The following is a 15,603-nucleotide window of genomic DNA, read 5'->3' as shown; positions in this document are numbered from 1 at the left end:
CGATTCACACGGTCTTCCAACAGGCAGATAAGCTACCATCTATTGTAGAAGTTGGAAGGAGGCGGTACTGTTCCCACTAGACTCCACACTGTTGTGCTTCTCTGCATGTGAGAAGAGAGGGGGCACGCAGCGCACTCTCAGCGCGTGAGTGTGTGCCAGAGAACCTCCGCTGGCCCCAGTTCATCGCCAGGATTAAAGGCTGACCAGGCCGTCTTTATTTCGCTGTTGGTGCCTCCTGTCTCCCCCCCTTCGAGGCATATGTGTGGCCTCCGTTGCACCCATACCTTGAGGGCGAATAGCAGCAGCAAGCAGCCCCACCTGACTCCATGACACCCAACAGGTGGGTAAATTGGGTTCTTTATCACCCCTTAATATTCCTTCTTAATTTGTAGGGCGCGCGGCACACGGGGACTTATAGGGGAGGGGCTGGGGGACGCACATCTTGGCTCGGTGGCTCGTGCTCGCTGTTCTCACTGTGACTGTTTAGGTGCGCGTGGGAGCGAGTGGCGCGGGGGCACTGTGTGTAGCGCGGGGTGCAGCCTGCAACCTGCTGAAAGAATCTCACGCTCTGGACATGTGCAATGAAATAGTTGGACAGCACATGCTAATGTTTATTTACTAAGAGGAGGCACAATTGTCTCTCCGGGTCTTCAGTTATTCGTTCCCGGTGCGCACCGCTCCGCCACTGCAATACATCCTCCGAAGAACAAACCCTTTAAGGTGATATAAGAATGTACCGGCAGCACACCGAGGAGGTGACTTGGGTCTTGTATTAGAGTCATTGGGACAGTATTTGTTGAGGTGAATCTTCTCATTTTGCTCGCAGCTCCAAAGTCGGCAGCTTTGGCCGTATCGCCACATCTCCCCTGTCTGCTAATTACATCTCGCATTTGTACCGCTTTCAATAACACTTCATTCCCATAGACAGTGTCACTGCCACGTCATTTCAAGTTAATCATAAGCTTTAAAAACGCATGAATTATAGCTTTATGTTTCCTAAAGATCTCTGTCTTGCGCCCCAGGGTAGCTTGCAATCCCCGTAGCGATGTAGCTTTACGCTGTTGCTTTCCGTTTTATTCTGAACATTTGTATTCATTTAGCTCCTTACGAAACCATCTTGAATGTATTTATATAAATACATTAATTCGAACCTGCTTCACATTTAACGCAAGGGAAAGCTAACACAGTAGCACGATGTTTCTCCATCCCTGCAACATCACAGACTCAGTGGTGCGCCTGGTTTTTCTCACCCTTGTGTACTCCAGGAGCTTTTCTTTTTGAGCCAACACCACCGCATTTGGCCACGTCAAAATAGTTGGCACAGGGGTGATATGGAAGTACATCTTAAGGTCCATAAAGGCCTAGGAGACAGCAGTACCTATAGTCTGTCCAAGACTCCTCCAAAGCTGGGGGATAGGAATTAAGCTTGCCTCAATTAATTTAAAATAGAGGTGCTTAGTGGACCCCACATTCTTGTGACTCAAAGGCCTACCTCCATCAACTCGATCTTAAATTCTGTGACAAAATGCTCTTCGAGGAACTGCATCTTTTCTGGCATGTGCTGTCAGTACTGCTCTTAATTGTGAGGACTACATTGGTGTTGCTGCTCTTCTGCTGTAACTATTGGGTCATGTGGAGCTCCCATTAAAAATCATTTCCCTGGGAGCAAATTTGGAAATTACTTTTAAATCACATGCGCTCCTGGCACAGTTTCACATGTTTGGCTCGGTGTGGTGGGGAACGGGGTCCCCAAGCAGGCCCTGCTGTCACTTTCCTGGCCCAGCAGGACAGCATCATAGCAGGTATCAACAACAAGGGCTTCAGTATACTGGAAAGGTGCCAAACTCACTGACATCCGGCTGTTCAGGTATTTTCATCTTCACGGCTTCCTCCAGATCCTAAAACCCCTTCCCACTCCATAACTAATACAACTTCCCTGTACTTCATACTAGTCCCTTTTCACCTATATCCATTTCAACTGATCTCACATCTTGCCCCGCCCCTTTCAAATAACCTCCTGACGCACTGGTCCCCCCTGCCCACTGATTCTTACAATCCACTCACCTGCAACTCAGCAAATATATCCAGGCCCATTATGCAACCCCTCCTTGTCTTTCATTTCAACTTCCCTCTACCCAAAAACACCCCTGGCCATTGGCATATAATGCAGTATTTCTTTCACAGATTATTTATTTCTGCTGCTTCCTAAAAAAATTATTTACAAGTTCAGGGTGTCGTCCAAAACTGCAAAGCCACTACTGGTGTCACCCACAAAATCCAACCCAGGCCACCATGCCACAAACTCAGTAAAAGACATTGTCATTTACATCTTGAATAGCTCAAACTCCGGCAAATGCGAGACCCATTTGCATTGCAAATGCTTGTGTGCTTTTGAAAACAGTCAGGGAACACATGCACCAGGCCAAGTAACTCTTAACCCAAGGGCTGTTATTTACTCAGTGAAAGCTGTACTTTTTCAATCTCATTTCAAAGTACACCGTGTGAGTATATATGTTCGTTTGTGTGTGTGTGACCATATATGTGCGTCCATATGCATGCGTGTATGTCACTCTCAGTCAGTTCTAAACTCAATTATCCCAAAGGGTGGAACATGTACAAGCAGTATACAAAAGTGAAGCTAAAATGCGACATGTTGTTGTCACGTGTTTACTTGAAGCGGCATCGCACTCGGATTTAAATGTAAACAAGTCTTTGCAATGCAATAGGTCTCGCATTTACGCGAGTTTAAGGTATTGGCATTGTAAATAACAATGCCTATTATTTTTGTTATGGTTTTTAAAACATAAATAAAAGGCATTGTCACTTACAATGCCAATAGCTTAAGCTCGTGTAAATGCGAGACCTATTGCATTGCAAATGCTTGTTAACCTGTGTCATTGGAGTGAAGCCTACAGGCTCGCTCAGTTAAGGTTCTGCTATTGTGTGCTTAACTGACCTAAGGTCAACATCGGGTCAGTGTGTAGTGCTACACAGCACATAAATGGTGTGTCTGCACTGGGTGTATGTGTGCCTTGGAAGGGTACAATACAGGGATAATGCAGTACTGAGCAATGTGTGCATCATGAGTGTGTGCTGGATGTATGTGTGCCTATGAGTGATAGAATACAAGTCAAGTCAAAAGAAACTTTATTTGGTTATCAAAACAGTAAAGCATGATTCTAATAGTTTGTTTAAAAAAACGGTTACAATGATTAAAACTTTTTGAAACAAGATCATTCATTATATAAAAAACTTTTTTACAATTCATGAAAGGTTTCCAACTCATTTATGACCTAATTCATTTAGTATTGTCCACTAATCCTAAGAGTTTGTCAATCAAGGTGAGGAACTTAGCCCCTCGACAGATTAAGATGGTAGATGTTTCCCCCCATCCAACAAGTTATGGTTTGTCTACAGGTGCGAATATTAAGTTCATTTAAGATTGTTTTAAAAGACTCCTTTTTGCATCTTTCACTGCGGGGCAGATGCACATTAAGTGGCATAAGGATTCGTTGAAGTATCCACATAAACAGCAATTTGCATTTAGGGATTTTCCTTTCCATGTTTGTCGCAAATCCTTGGTTTCTTATTCTCCAAACAGTTACAGCATTGTGGTATTCTAGAGTCCCTGACGGGAAGATGGACCACAAGACGCCGGGTTCAGAAAGGTGTTATTGCTCTTACTCTTTATTATTAAGTCTGGTAGGTAGGATAGGGATCGTTTTCAGGTTTGTTCTGGAGGCGGCTCAGGCCGGAAACTCAGAGAGAAAAACAAAAAAAAAACAGTCACAGTCCACGGGATCTTCCTTGCGGGGGGCCTTCCTTGAGGTTGAGGGATCTTGGACTTCCGTGCTCTTGGTCATCAAATGGAGGTGCTCGGTAGGTGAGGGAAGGGAGGAAGAGAAAACAAAAACAGAACGGGGTCAGTGCCGATACGACTATGTTTCAATCTGTGCTACCATCACCGAAGGCAGACATGTGGGAGGGGTGTGTGGGGAATCCAGTAGGGTCTCAGCCCTGCTCCAGTGCCCTACCTCCCTTCGTAACCCCCCCCACCACCCCCACCCAAAGGGTCCCCGAAGAGACACTTGCCTTAAGCCACGGTCCGTCCCCCGGACCGTGGCGCTGGGACCCGGGGCGTCTTCTCCTCCCTTCAGCCCACCGGGATTGGTCGCCTTAAGTATATCGTTCTCTCGTCTCCGTTTCGTTGTCTCCCGCCTGTTTTCGCCGTCTTCTGGTCCGCTCCTTTTTTCTTCTGTTTCGTTTACGTTCTCAACTTCTCCGTCCTGATCTTCTCCTGTTCGCCGCTCTCCTCCTTCTTTGCTTTCGCCGTCTTCACTGTCCTCGGGATGTACCGCTCTCCTTCCTTCGGTCTCGCCCCCGCCCAGCTCCTTCGCGGGACGTTTTATGCGTCCCGCGTCTCCTTCCGTCCGTGGCTCCTCCCCTCTGGCCGAGTCCAAGGCTAGTCCGCTTCCCACTTCCGGAGTGGATTGCAGCGGCACAGTTATGATCCGCTTCTTGTCTGCTCCGCTCTCCTTCTTACATATCTCTCCCGCTAGGAATGGACGTCAGGCCATTCAGTGGAGGGATTCCGGGACAGGTAGTCTGCACAGCCTTGTTTGGCACCGGGCATATGCAAGGTCTGAAATGATAAAGGTTGCAGAGACATGAACCACCGGAGTATGCGTTGATTGGAATCCCTGTGTTTCACAAGCCAGGTTAAGGGGGCATGGTCTGTGAGTATGGTGAAGTGGCGTCCTAGTAGGTAGTATTGAAGTGCTTCAACTGCCCACTTTATCGCCAGGCACTCCTTCTCAATGGCAGAAGAATGGCTTTCCCTAGGAAATAATTTCCTACTGATATATAGAATAGTCTTAAGGTCACCCCCTGAGTCAGGCTGCTGTAGTACGGCACCCAGACCTAGACCTGAAGCATCGGTCTGGAGGACAAAGTGTTTACGGAAGTCTGGGCAATGTAAGACGGGAGCTGTGCATATGGCGTCTTTTAGAGCTTGGAAGCTGTGTTTGTGTTCCATCGTCCAAGATTGTATTCAGGAAGGATAGGTTTTGGTTAGGAGATCCGTTAGGGGGCTGGTCAGGGAAGAAAAGTTAGGGACGAATCTTCTATAGTACCCGATGAACCCAAGGAAAGAGCGTATGTCACGTTTGGTTTTGGGGTTAGGAAGGGACTTGATTGCCTCCACTTTATTTAGCTGTGGTTTTATCAGACACCCTTGTATCGTGTATCCAAGATATTGTATAGTATCTGTGACCAGGAGGGATTTCTTTGGGTTTATTTTTAGACCGGCCTCCTGGATGGCTGAAAATACAGAGGCTAGGTGTTTCAGATGGTCTGTCCATGTTGGGCTGAAGACGACTATGTCGTCTAAATATGCGGCCGCGTAACCTGTATGAGGTTTCAGCAAGTGATCCATAAGACGCTGAAACGTCGCCTGTAACCTATGTAGGCCGAAAGGGAGTAACCGGAATTGATAGAGCCCGGAGGGGGTTGAGAAGGCTGTTTTCTCTTTGGCTTGGGGAGTCAGGGGGATCTGCCAATAACCCTTAGTAAGGTCAAGGGTTGTCAAATACCTGGCATTCCCTAGTTTCTCAATTAGTTCGGCAATGCAAGGCATCGGATAGGAGTCAAATTTAGTGACACTGTTTACTTGACGAAAGTCAATACAGACACGCAGGCTCCCGTCGGGTTTCGGTACTATCACTATTGGTGAACAGCAGTTGCTTGTGGAGGGTTCTATGATGTGTGCCTGCAACATAGCTGTGACCTCTTTTTCTACTGCTTCTCTTCTCGCTTCAGGGAGGCGATACGGCTTCAGTTTTACTATACTGTTATCTAGTGAAATGATATCATGGTGGGTTATGGAGGTCAGTCCCGGGGTGGAAGGGAATAGACCAGGGAAGCGGTCAAGCAAGGAGGATAATTGTGTCTGCTGGTTAGGAGACATTATGTTCCCAACAGGTGCTTTCTCGTTTATGGCTTCCTGTGCGTTTGCAGTGGGTATCTCTAGGGGCCTTTCTGTGTTTACTGTAAGAACTGGTCGCCCTGTCCCGTCGGGTATAGTGGGCTCCTCCCATTTTTTTAGAAGGTTAACATGGTATATTTGTTTGCCCCCGGACCGGAGGGGCTGGAGAACACTATATGTGACTGGGGTTATTTTTCTTTCAATAACATAGGGGCCTTGCCATTTGGATAACAGTCTGTTCTCTGTCGTTGGGAGCAAGAGAAGAACCTTGTCTCCGGGAGTGAATTCTCTTAGCCGGCTATTTCGGTCGTAATATAGCTTTTGAGTAGCTTGGGCTTTTTCCATGTGTTCGTGCACCAAACCCCAAATCCTGGAGACAGCGGATTTTAAATCGGCTGCATATTTGGGTATTGGTTGTCCCTCCTCGTCCTCTACCTCCCATTGTTCGGCTGCCATGTCTAACAGAGTTCGCGGTTTTCTCCCGAACAGTAGCTCAAACGGGGAGAACCCTGTTGATTTCTGCTCATGGGTTCGGATCGCAAAAAGGACAAGGGGTAGCTGTTGGTCCCAATCCTTTCCGGTTTCGGAGATAACCTTGCGGAGCATGCCTTTAATGGTTTTATTATAGCGTTCCACAAGGCCGTCTGTTTGGGGGTGATAAACAGACGTTCGGAGTTGACGGATACCTACGATTTTACATACCTGGGCCATTAAATGGGACATGAAAGGGGTTCCTTGGTCTGTAAGTATCTCGGAAGGAAAACCCACCCGGGAAAAGAAAGAAACCATGGCTCTAGCCACAGCAGGGGAGGTCATTGTGGTCAAAGGAAAAGCCTCTGGATATTTGCTAGCATAGTCTATGATGACCAGGATATATCTATGGCCTCTAGCAGAGGGAGTAAGCGGGCCTACCAAGTCCATGCCGACACGTCTGAAGGGGACGTCTATAATTGGTAAGGGGAGTAGAGGGGCCTTTTTTATCCCTTCGGGGTTGGTGTATTGGCACTGTACACAGGACGCACAATGCTTTGCCACATCTTTATAGACCCCCGGCCAATAAAACCTGCACAAGAGATACTTCAGTGTATTTTCTTTCCCATAGTGTCCACCCCCTGTGTGATTGTGGGCTAATTGCATTACGTGGTTACGAAAGGAAAGAGGCACTAATAGTTGTGTCCTGACCCGTTCCCCCTCCGTTACAGAGCGATATAGCAAACCTTTGTTAACTTTGTTAACAAAAAAGTATGGTCCTGCCTTGTTTGTTTCTTGCTCCTGTACCTGCTCCCAGGCATGGACAAGGGTCTGATCGTCCCTCTGGGCTGAGCGGAAGCTAATCGGGGCTGCCTCAACTGAGTCTGTAAGGGGGATAGGAAAAGCGTGATGTCGTTTTTGGGTCTCTGTGTTCAGTTTTTTTTGCTTTCCATCTTTCAGTCTTACTTTTCCTGTCTTTGCTGGTTCTATCCTCCAGGATACTATCACTAAAGGGTGCCTCATGTAACCAGGACAGCGCATCTCTTTTTGTCTCGTCTAAGTACTGTTCGAATTTTGGGTGGTCTGTACCAATAATGACTGCCTCGGGTAAGGACGGTATGACCCCTACCCTACGTATTTGGGGATCGTGTGCGATATCTAGTAGGACCTCCGTGACTGGGTATGACTTTGTATCCCCGTGAACACAGGTGACTTGTACCCTTTCGGTCTCTCGTAGTTGCAGTTGGGAGACCAGGGCTCTATCCACCACTGATACGTGACACCCGGTATCCAATAGTGCCTGTTGCTTTTTCCCCGTTAAGCAGTATTTCTTTTTTGTACCGATGGGACCCCTGGCCGATCACATATAGCCGTCCCCTAGAATACCCTACTGTCGGGGCTTTGTGGGGGCATTGTCGGGCTATGTGTCCCCACTCAGAGCAATGATAGCATTGGGGTCCTTGACTACTCGGGCCAGTGATGGGGGAGACTGGTCTAGGGTGTACAAGGGGTTTAGATCAGGTCTGGGTGTGTTTCTCTGAGGAAAGGAGGAGGTTCGGATTGCGCCGGCCTTAAACTCAGGGGATCTGTGAAAAGCACAAGCCAAGTCGACAGCTGTTGCTGTTGTGAGGTTGGGGTGTTGTTTTACCCATGTACGGGTTGTTATGGGCAGGGCATCAAGGAACTGTTCTAGATACACCTTTCCCGTCACTTCATCTACAGTGGATATATGGAGGGTTAACCAGCGGTTCCCCAGGTCCCTGATCCTGAAATAGAGGGCACGCGGATTGTCTCCAGTGGTCCACCTTTCCTTCCTGAATTTGGCCCTGTAGTATTCTTGGTCACAGCCTAACCGTTCTAAAATAGCTTTTTTCACGTCCTCGTATGCGGTCGTTCCAGCGGGGTTCCCCAGCCAAGAGAGAGGCTATGTATTGACTCCACCGTTCCTGGGGCCATGCAGCGGTAGTTGCAACCCTCTCAAAGTTAATGAAAAAGTAATCGGGGTCATCGCCTTCTTGGAACTTCTGCAGGACCAACCCAGGGACGTTTGGATGCACTCTGGTACTGACAATGGCATCTGTCAGTCTGAGTATCGCTGTGTCTTGTACTTGTTGGTTGGAGGTGAGTATGACTGCTTGGTCCCTCAAAGTGTCATGTAATAATTTCCTATCCTTTCGGGCTGTTTGGGCCTGTTCCTAAAGCGCCAATTGGAGGTGTCTCTGTCCCTCCGCCAGCTGGTTGATGATACTCTCTATAGTGACAGGCACGGGCTGTGTCATTGTCGACACCCGGACTCTCCCCCTTCTGACACCAAGTTGTGGAATTCTAGAGTCCCTGACGGGAAGATGGACCACAAGACGCCGGGTTCAGAAAGGTGTTATTGCTCTTACTCTTTATTATTAAGTCTGGTAGGTAGGATAGGGATCGTTTTCAGGTGTGTTCTGTATGCAGCTCAGGCCGAACACTCAGAGAGAAAAATAAAACAAAAAAGAACAGTCACAGTCCAGGGGATCTTCCTTGCGCGGGGCCTTCCTTGAGGTTGAGGGATCTTGGACTTCTGTGCTCTTGGTCATCAAATGGAGGTACTCGGTAGGTGAGGGAAGGGAGGAAGAGAAAACAAAAACAGAACGGGTCAGTGCCGATACGACTATGTTTCAATCTGTTCTACCATCACCGAAGGCAGACGTGTGGGAGGGGTGTGTGGGGAATCCAGTAGGGTCTCACCCCTGCTCCAGTGCCCTACCTCCCTTCGTAACCCCCCCACCACCCCCACCCAAAGGGTCCCCGAAGAGACACTTGCCTTAAGCCACGGTCCGTCCCCCGGACCGTGGCGCTGGGACCCGGGGCGTCTTCTCCTCCCTTCAGCCCACCGGGATTGGTCGCCTTAAGTATATCGTTCTCTCGTCTCCGTTTCGTTGTCTCCCGCCTGTTTTCGCCGTCTTCCGCTCCGCTCCTTTTTTCTTCTGTTTCGTTTTCATTCTCAACTTCTCCGTCCTGATCTTCTCCCATTCGTCGCTCTCCTCCTCCTTCTTTGCTTTCGCCGTCTTCTCTGTCCTCGGGATGTACCGCTCTCCTTCTTTCGGTCACGCCCCCGCCCAGCTCCTTCGCGGGACGTTTTATGCGTCCCGCGTCTCCTTCCGTCCGTGGCTCCTCCCCTCTGGCCGAGTCCAAGGCTAGTCCGCTTCCCACTTCCGGAGTGGATTGCAGCGGCACAGTTATGATCCGCTTCCGGTCCCGCTCCGCTCTCCTTCTTACAAGCATGAAACCTTTTTAGAACCAATCGAAAATGTGCCGCTAAACAAGCTTGCATTTTTTTTTAACACACTTTATTGTGAACCGTTTAGCAACGTACATTGTCAATGAGTATACATACGGTCATTTTTCATTTGTCGTTTTTTCAAGCATGTACATTATTTACATTCCGATCTGCATGAACAGTGGAGTGCATACATTTAAGTTGCGTAATCTCGTCTATGAGAACAGTAGGGACCTATTCACAGAATTTTTTGACATGTCAAACATCAAGAATATGAAGCCTGCTGGTGTTCAAACAAGTTTGAAATAGAGAGGAAAAAAGGAAACAGAACAGTCCAAACTTTACCCCCCTCCCGCCTCCCCCCCTCCTGGCCTGTGTTTACCTGTTTACATTATTATCTATCAAGGTTATTCATGTGTTCCTATTAGTCCTATTCTGTCTGTGACCTAAGGACTGACGGCTCACGTCCTTGTCAGTGTGAGCTCTTATCATGCGGGTGTGGTGTTAGCCTATTGTGCTATATTGCTCTGTATGGGTACTAAATCTATACGCTTAAGGTCCTCCATCATAATGTCCCACTCCATTGAGATAGGTTGTTTGCGCAGCCCTCTCGCCTCTTCATGTCTGAGCGCCGCGCTCTCTGCACCCCTCCAGTGTATCACATCTTCCTGCCAATCGGCTAGCGTGGGGCATCTGGGGGATTTCCATCTTTAAGTGAGGGATCGCACCGTGAGTATGAGAACGAGATCCAAAAATCGCTGTTGTACTTTTAAGGCTTTAGTGTGTTTACGGAGACCCAGGAGGCAGTCTAAGACATTATCCCGAACTGTAACATGTGTGGATTCCTCAAGGGAATGTCGTATTCCAGGCCAGAAAGCTTGTATGTGAGGACAGGACCACGCATATGAATAAAGTCAGCCTCATCTCCCTTACATCGGGGGCAATGACGGTGCGTCTCCGGGAACATGCGATGTAGTCTCAGTGGGGTTAAATAGGCTCTATGTACTACCATGGTTTGTATGAATTTCATCCTAACATTGCGGGACACCCTTTTGGGGTGTTCAAGTATGGTCGCCCAAGCTTTGTCAGTCAGGTCTGCCCCTGTGTCCACCTCCCATTTAGTTCTAAGAGACGCGAGTGGAAGTGCCGCATGCATCCTAATGCCCTTGCACAGCCATTTGACCAGATGACCCCCATTCCCCATAAGATATAATTAGTGAACTAATTTGTGTTGCGGGGGTTGTGTGCGCTGCGGTGCCCATGTGTTTCTAATGTAGTAGGATACTGTCACGTGCACTAGGTATAGGCGCTCGGATGCGCCAGTGGCCTGTATAAAGGTGGCATGATCAAGGAGAGTACCCCCCCCCAAAGGACCCCACCTCTTCCACTCCGGCCTCTGTCCAGTCTCGTATCCTAGTCTTTGTGAGCCTACCACCGAGGGTGGGAATACCCAATAGCAGGATATTAGGGAAATAGCTTGCGGTTTTGGTTTTACGTAGGAATTTATGACTGTCCAAGAGGGTTTGCGTTTTACCAGTAGTTTTTTGTCTTCGAAAAAGGACAGATTTTTTGCAGCGCTATTACACACTCTGTTGAAAGCCGCCCTTCCCATCTTACTATCCCATGCCTCTTGTATGTCTAGTGCTGCCAAAGCTGATCGTAAGTATTCGCCCCATGAATACGATTTTTTCAGTTCAAACTGGGCCTTTATTTCAGTCCAGCATAGGTAGTTCAAAGAACCAGGATCCGAGGAACGGAGTTTCCAGCACAGTTTCACAAAAACAGATTGACGCTGGAATTCCTAATTTTGTAAACCGAATTCAAGAAGGATCTGTGCCGGTGATGCACTTTTAGGAAGATTAAAAATGGCTTTATACACCTTTATCTGTAGTTCGTTTAAAATTTCAAATTCCCGGCAATGCCATATTTCCAGACTGTATGCAAGTGCAGGAAGTAATTGAGAGGCCATTACTTTCAAAAGATGACTGTATGAGTGGTAGAATACATGAAGGATACAGTGCTGTGCAATAGGAGCATCTTAAATGTATTTGCTGGATGAATGTGTGCCTATGAGTGGTACAGTACATGAAGGATACAGTGCTGTGCAGTTTGTGTAGGCTGCATATATGCCTTGGGTGTATGTGTGCCTGTGAGTGGTGCAATACATGGAGGGCCCTGGGTTCCATATTGGGAGTCCCAGGTTTGCATGGTGAAACATGAAGAGGTAGAGGAATCCCCCAAACAGACACTGCTGTATTCCTGTAAGCAGGGTGGGACAAACAATGGAGGGGGTAGACCTAGGCTCCCCCTGTACACTTCAAATGTTGCCCTTTGATTCAGTGAGACGTCTTAAAGAAGGGTCCTGGCCACATCTCAGGAAAGAGATGGGCTAATAAGAGAATTACAAAGAGTAGGGCTGGGGCTATTGACTGAAATATCACTGTGGCTGACATGCAGGTGTGATCTCTCGTCACTCCCATTGCCTGTGTTGTGGGGCTATAATCTTTGGTGTTGCTCCTGCTGTGATAGACTGCTTTCAAGAGGAAGAAGAAGGCAGAGGAGTGGGCACTTCAAAAGAAGCACGCCCCAACATAAACTTCAAAGACTCAGACTCTAAATCATGTCTGGTGTCTGAAAATAAACTATAAGAAAGGGAGTTTGAGGCTCCAAAAATTGGCACCTGCCAAGAAACCAGATGGGCTGTGTGAGGAGGGTAAGCTCTACAAGACTTTTGCCTGTGACCGAGACTGGGAGTCAAGGTCTGATAGTCTCCCTGATGGGTGAGGGGCATCATCCAGGTAATCTAAAACCACCAGCCCTGGAGCCTGGGGAACCAGTGCATCCCTGCTTGCCCAGATCAGTGTGTCCTTAGAAGAAGAGGAGAATGTTCGAGTGAGAGAGACCTAGTGGGGAGCCCTGTGAGTGGAATCACTTTGTCAGGTGTGAGGAGATGACTGCTGCACTGATTAGGTTGTTGCCCATGTCCAGGACAAAGTTAGTGAAACTCATATGTCAGGAGGGCCACTCTGAGAGCGCAGTTCATGTGCGGTAGTGAGCTGTGGCCACCGTATGCCAGGAGGGGCCTCTGCTGAGGACTACACTGTGCCAATGGGGCAAGAACTCGTGTACTGTAAGGATATGGTGACCCCGTATGCCAGAGGAGGTCACAAGGACCAGCAACTCATATGACATGGTCGAAGTTGTTGTGGAGAAGTCAGGCCCTGTGCACCTGCCCAGGATGAAGGCCTTGCAGCAGGATCTTTGCATTGCCTCCTACACATCGCAGGAGGAACCAGAGACTTACCCTGCAGAAAAGAGCCACAGAGAACTTCTGATTGCTGTGGAGGGGAAACCACATGTGAGGATTCTAGGACCTGTAAGTGCGACCTGCTTTGGCTGCTTGTAGCAAATTCACCTGAATCAGCTGCTGTTGCTTTAGCGCCCACAGAAGGGGTGCGCTCAATGAACTCTGATAGCTCCAATTCTGCGAGATGTAGGTAAGACTGATTTTGGGCCAGTCAGCATGAGGGAACTTGCTGATAGCGCTACGTCGCTGGAACACAGTTGACTTTAAAATATAGTCATAGTGGACTCTTGAGACTTGGACTCCTAGGTGTTCTGACACTTGGTGACAGCGGTGGAATGCCTACCGTTTAAGAGGCTGGATGCAGGTGTGGTATTGGCAATTTCCAATTAGTTTCAGAACTACAATAAATGCAGTTTTTTCTAAGCACAAAGGCAAGATGTATACACAGGAGTGGAAATTGATCTTAGTACCATGTGCATTGATCAGATTAAGGCTTTATATAAGGACAGAGGGTGGAGGATTTCCAAGAGTAGGGACAGAGAGGTCCTTGTCAATTTCTTAGAGACCATTTTGAGATACTGGGTGAAAGGGATCAGGCTGTAGTTGACTCTGAGTAGGGAACCATGGTAGGAATCCCGGAAGAAAGCGCTGTGGATTCAGGCTCTGGGATCTCCATAGGACACATCTATCTCAGACACATGCAGATTGTGTCCCCTTCTTCATTTTCCAGAGTTTTGTCAATGCACTCACCATGTTTAGTTTCTAGAATATATCAGGTGTGTACACTATCTCTGATTTTTTGGGTACCACTATCACCACTTCCAGAAGTAAATCCCTTGTGTGGGTGGAGTCTAGCAGAGACCCTGAGCTTGCAGTTGGCACTTCAGAAAGATAAGGCTGAGGAATTTATGAAGGCAAGATAGTTTGAGAAGCAGAAACAAAGACTAGCTCACTGGGAACAAGAGGAGACGAGGTAGGAGAGAAAAGAGGAATGTACTGCGGAAGAGAAATTGATTGCAAGAGAGGAAGGAGAAATAGACAGAAAGGGATTAAAAACAGAGAGCGTTGGAAGAGAAACAGAAAGATTAAGAAAGAGAGCTGTAGAGGGAAAAGATAGCCCTTGAGAGTGAAAGAAATAATTTGGGATGGCACAATGACTCCTCTATCTAGAATAAGTGACCCTACATCCAATTCAGGCCAGGTTATGTCCAGTGGTCCAAAATATCTTGTGTACGTGTATGTGGAATGTCAGGACACTTTGGAATGGTTTGTGAGCTGTGAGATTGCTTGTAAGGCCCATGCCTTAAATGAGGTGTCTAACGCAGCTGCTTTATTGGAACGCATACCATTGCAAAGGACAGTAGTCATTGGGAGAATGCCTGCGGCAGAGCAATTGGTCTATGTGTTATGGAAGGAATCTCTATTTAGGCAGTTTGGGCTTAGGCCAGCTCAATACCTTCAAAGATTCGAGACTGCAAGAGAGCGGATGGTGTTCTATTTGAAATGTGGATTCGTGGTGTATTGCATGATTAGAATGAGTGGGTAAGAGGGATGGGGCCAAGGACTTTTAGTCCCTTAACCAGTTGATGGTGACAGAGTGGCTCAAGAAGGAGTGCTCTACCCCACTTAGGCAATACCTGTCTGCCTATGTCAGAGAAGGATTCAGAGAAACCTGTAGCATTGGCTGACAAGTAGTTCGACAATAGGGCTCACAAAGGTCTAGAGCAGCATAGCTCTAAGCCAAAGGGGGAGAAGAACTCTCCACAGATTGGTTCTAACCTTAAGGATGTAAGGGCCAGGGTCATTCTCATGGGACTCGAGTAGGGCCCAGGAAACTTGGGAATGGTAATGGTGTGTCCAGTAAGGAGCATCATGGGAAGGGAAACAGGGAATTCTTCCAAGTCCAAGGTGGTGACTGACTTCAAGTGCCACTAGGCGGGGCACTTCAAAAGCAATTGTCGGGAAAATTATCCTGCCCCAGCAGCACCCATGATAGCAAGTAAGTTACATGTGGGTGAAGGCACCCAAGAGGGCGCGGTTGCATTCATCCAAGTAACTATGGGCATTTGGGAGAGGAACCCAGGTTCTCTGACCCACATTCATCCTAATTCAATGGGGTTTGGGCATGGCGTTAGTATCTGTTAGAACTGGGGGCCTTTAGTTGGCAGAGGTAGGTACCTTTGACCAAATAGGGACCCTTGCTTCTAAGTCAGGGAAAGGGGATTACACTACTGGATAACCCCTGCTCACCCCCTTGGTAGTTTGGCACGAGCAGACAGGCTTATCTCAGAGGCAGTGTGTTAAGCATTTGTGAACACATACAGTAATATAGTGATAACACTACAGATGGACACTACACAGGTTTTATAAAAATAAGTATTCTTTATATAGACTTAACACAAGACCGCAAACGACAAAAACCCACAATACTGTACTCAAAATTGACTTAAAGATGGTAGAAGTAACTTAGTTCAAGTTGATGGTAAATGCGACAAAGTTCTCACAAAAGTACCTGAATGCGTAACGCAAAATAAACAAAAAGGCTTGCAGCGTTGGAGATGCGTCGGTTCCTTGCTTCGGGGGGGA

At 47.7% G+C, this 15,603-nt stretch overlaps 1 protein-coding gene across 1 annotated transcript in view; it reads right to left on the bottom strand.

Annotated features, from left to right (window-relative positions):
* VIT (vitrin) overlaps positions 1–15,603 on the bottom strand; it is a 1,751,009-nt gene that overhangs the window by 1,073,187 nt on the left and 662,219 nt on the right. The gene's annotated exons all lie outside the window — the stretch shown is intronic.

The sequence above is a fragment of the Triturus cristatus genome, chromosome 6, assembly GCF_964204655.1.
Source record: "Triturus cristatus chromosome 6, aTriCri1.1, whole genome shotgun sequence".
NCBI classification, from domain to species: Eukaryota; Metazoa; Chordata; class Amphibia; order Caudata; family Salamandridae; genus Triturus; species Triturus cristatus.
Note: the sequence above shows the minus strand (reverse complement) of the source record. Positions and strands in the feature narration are given on the sequence as shown.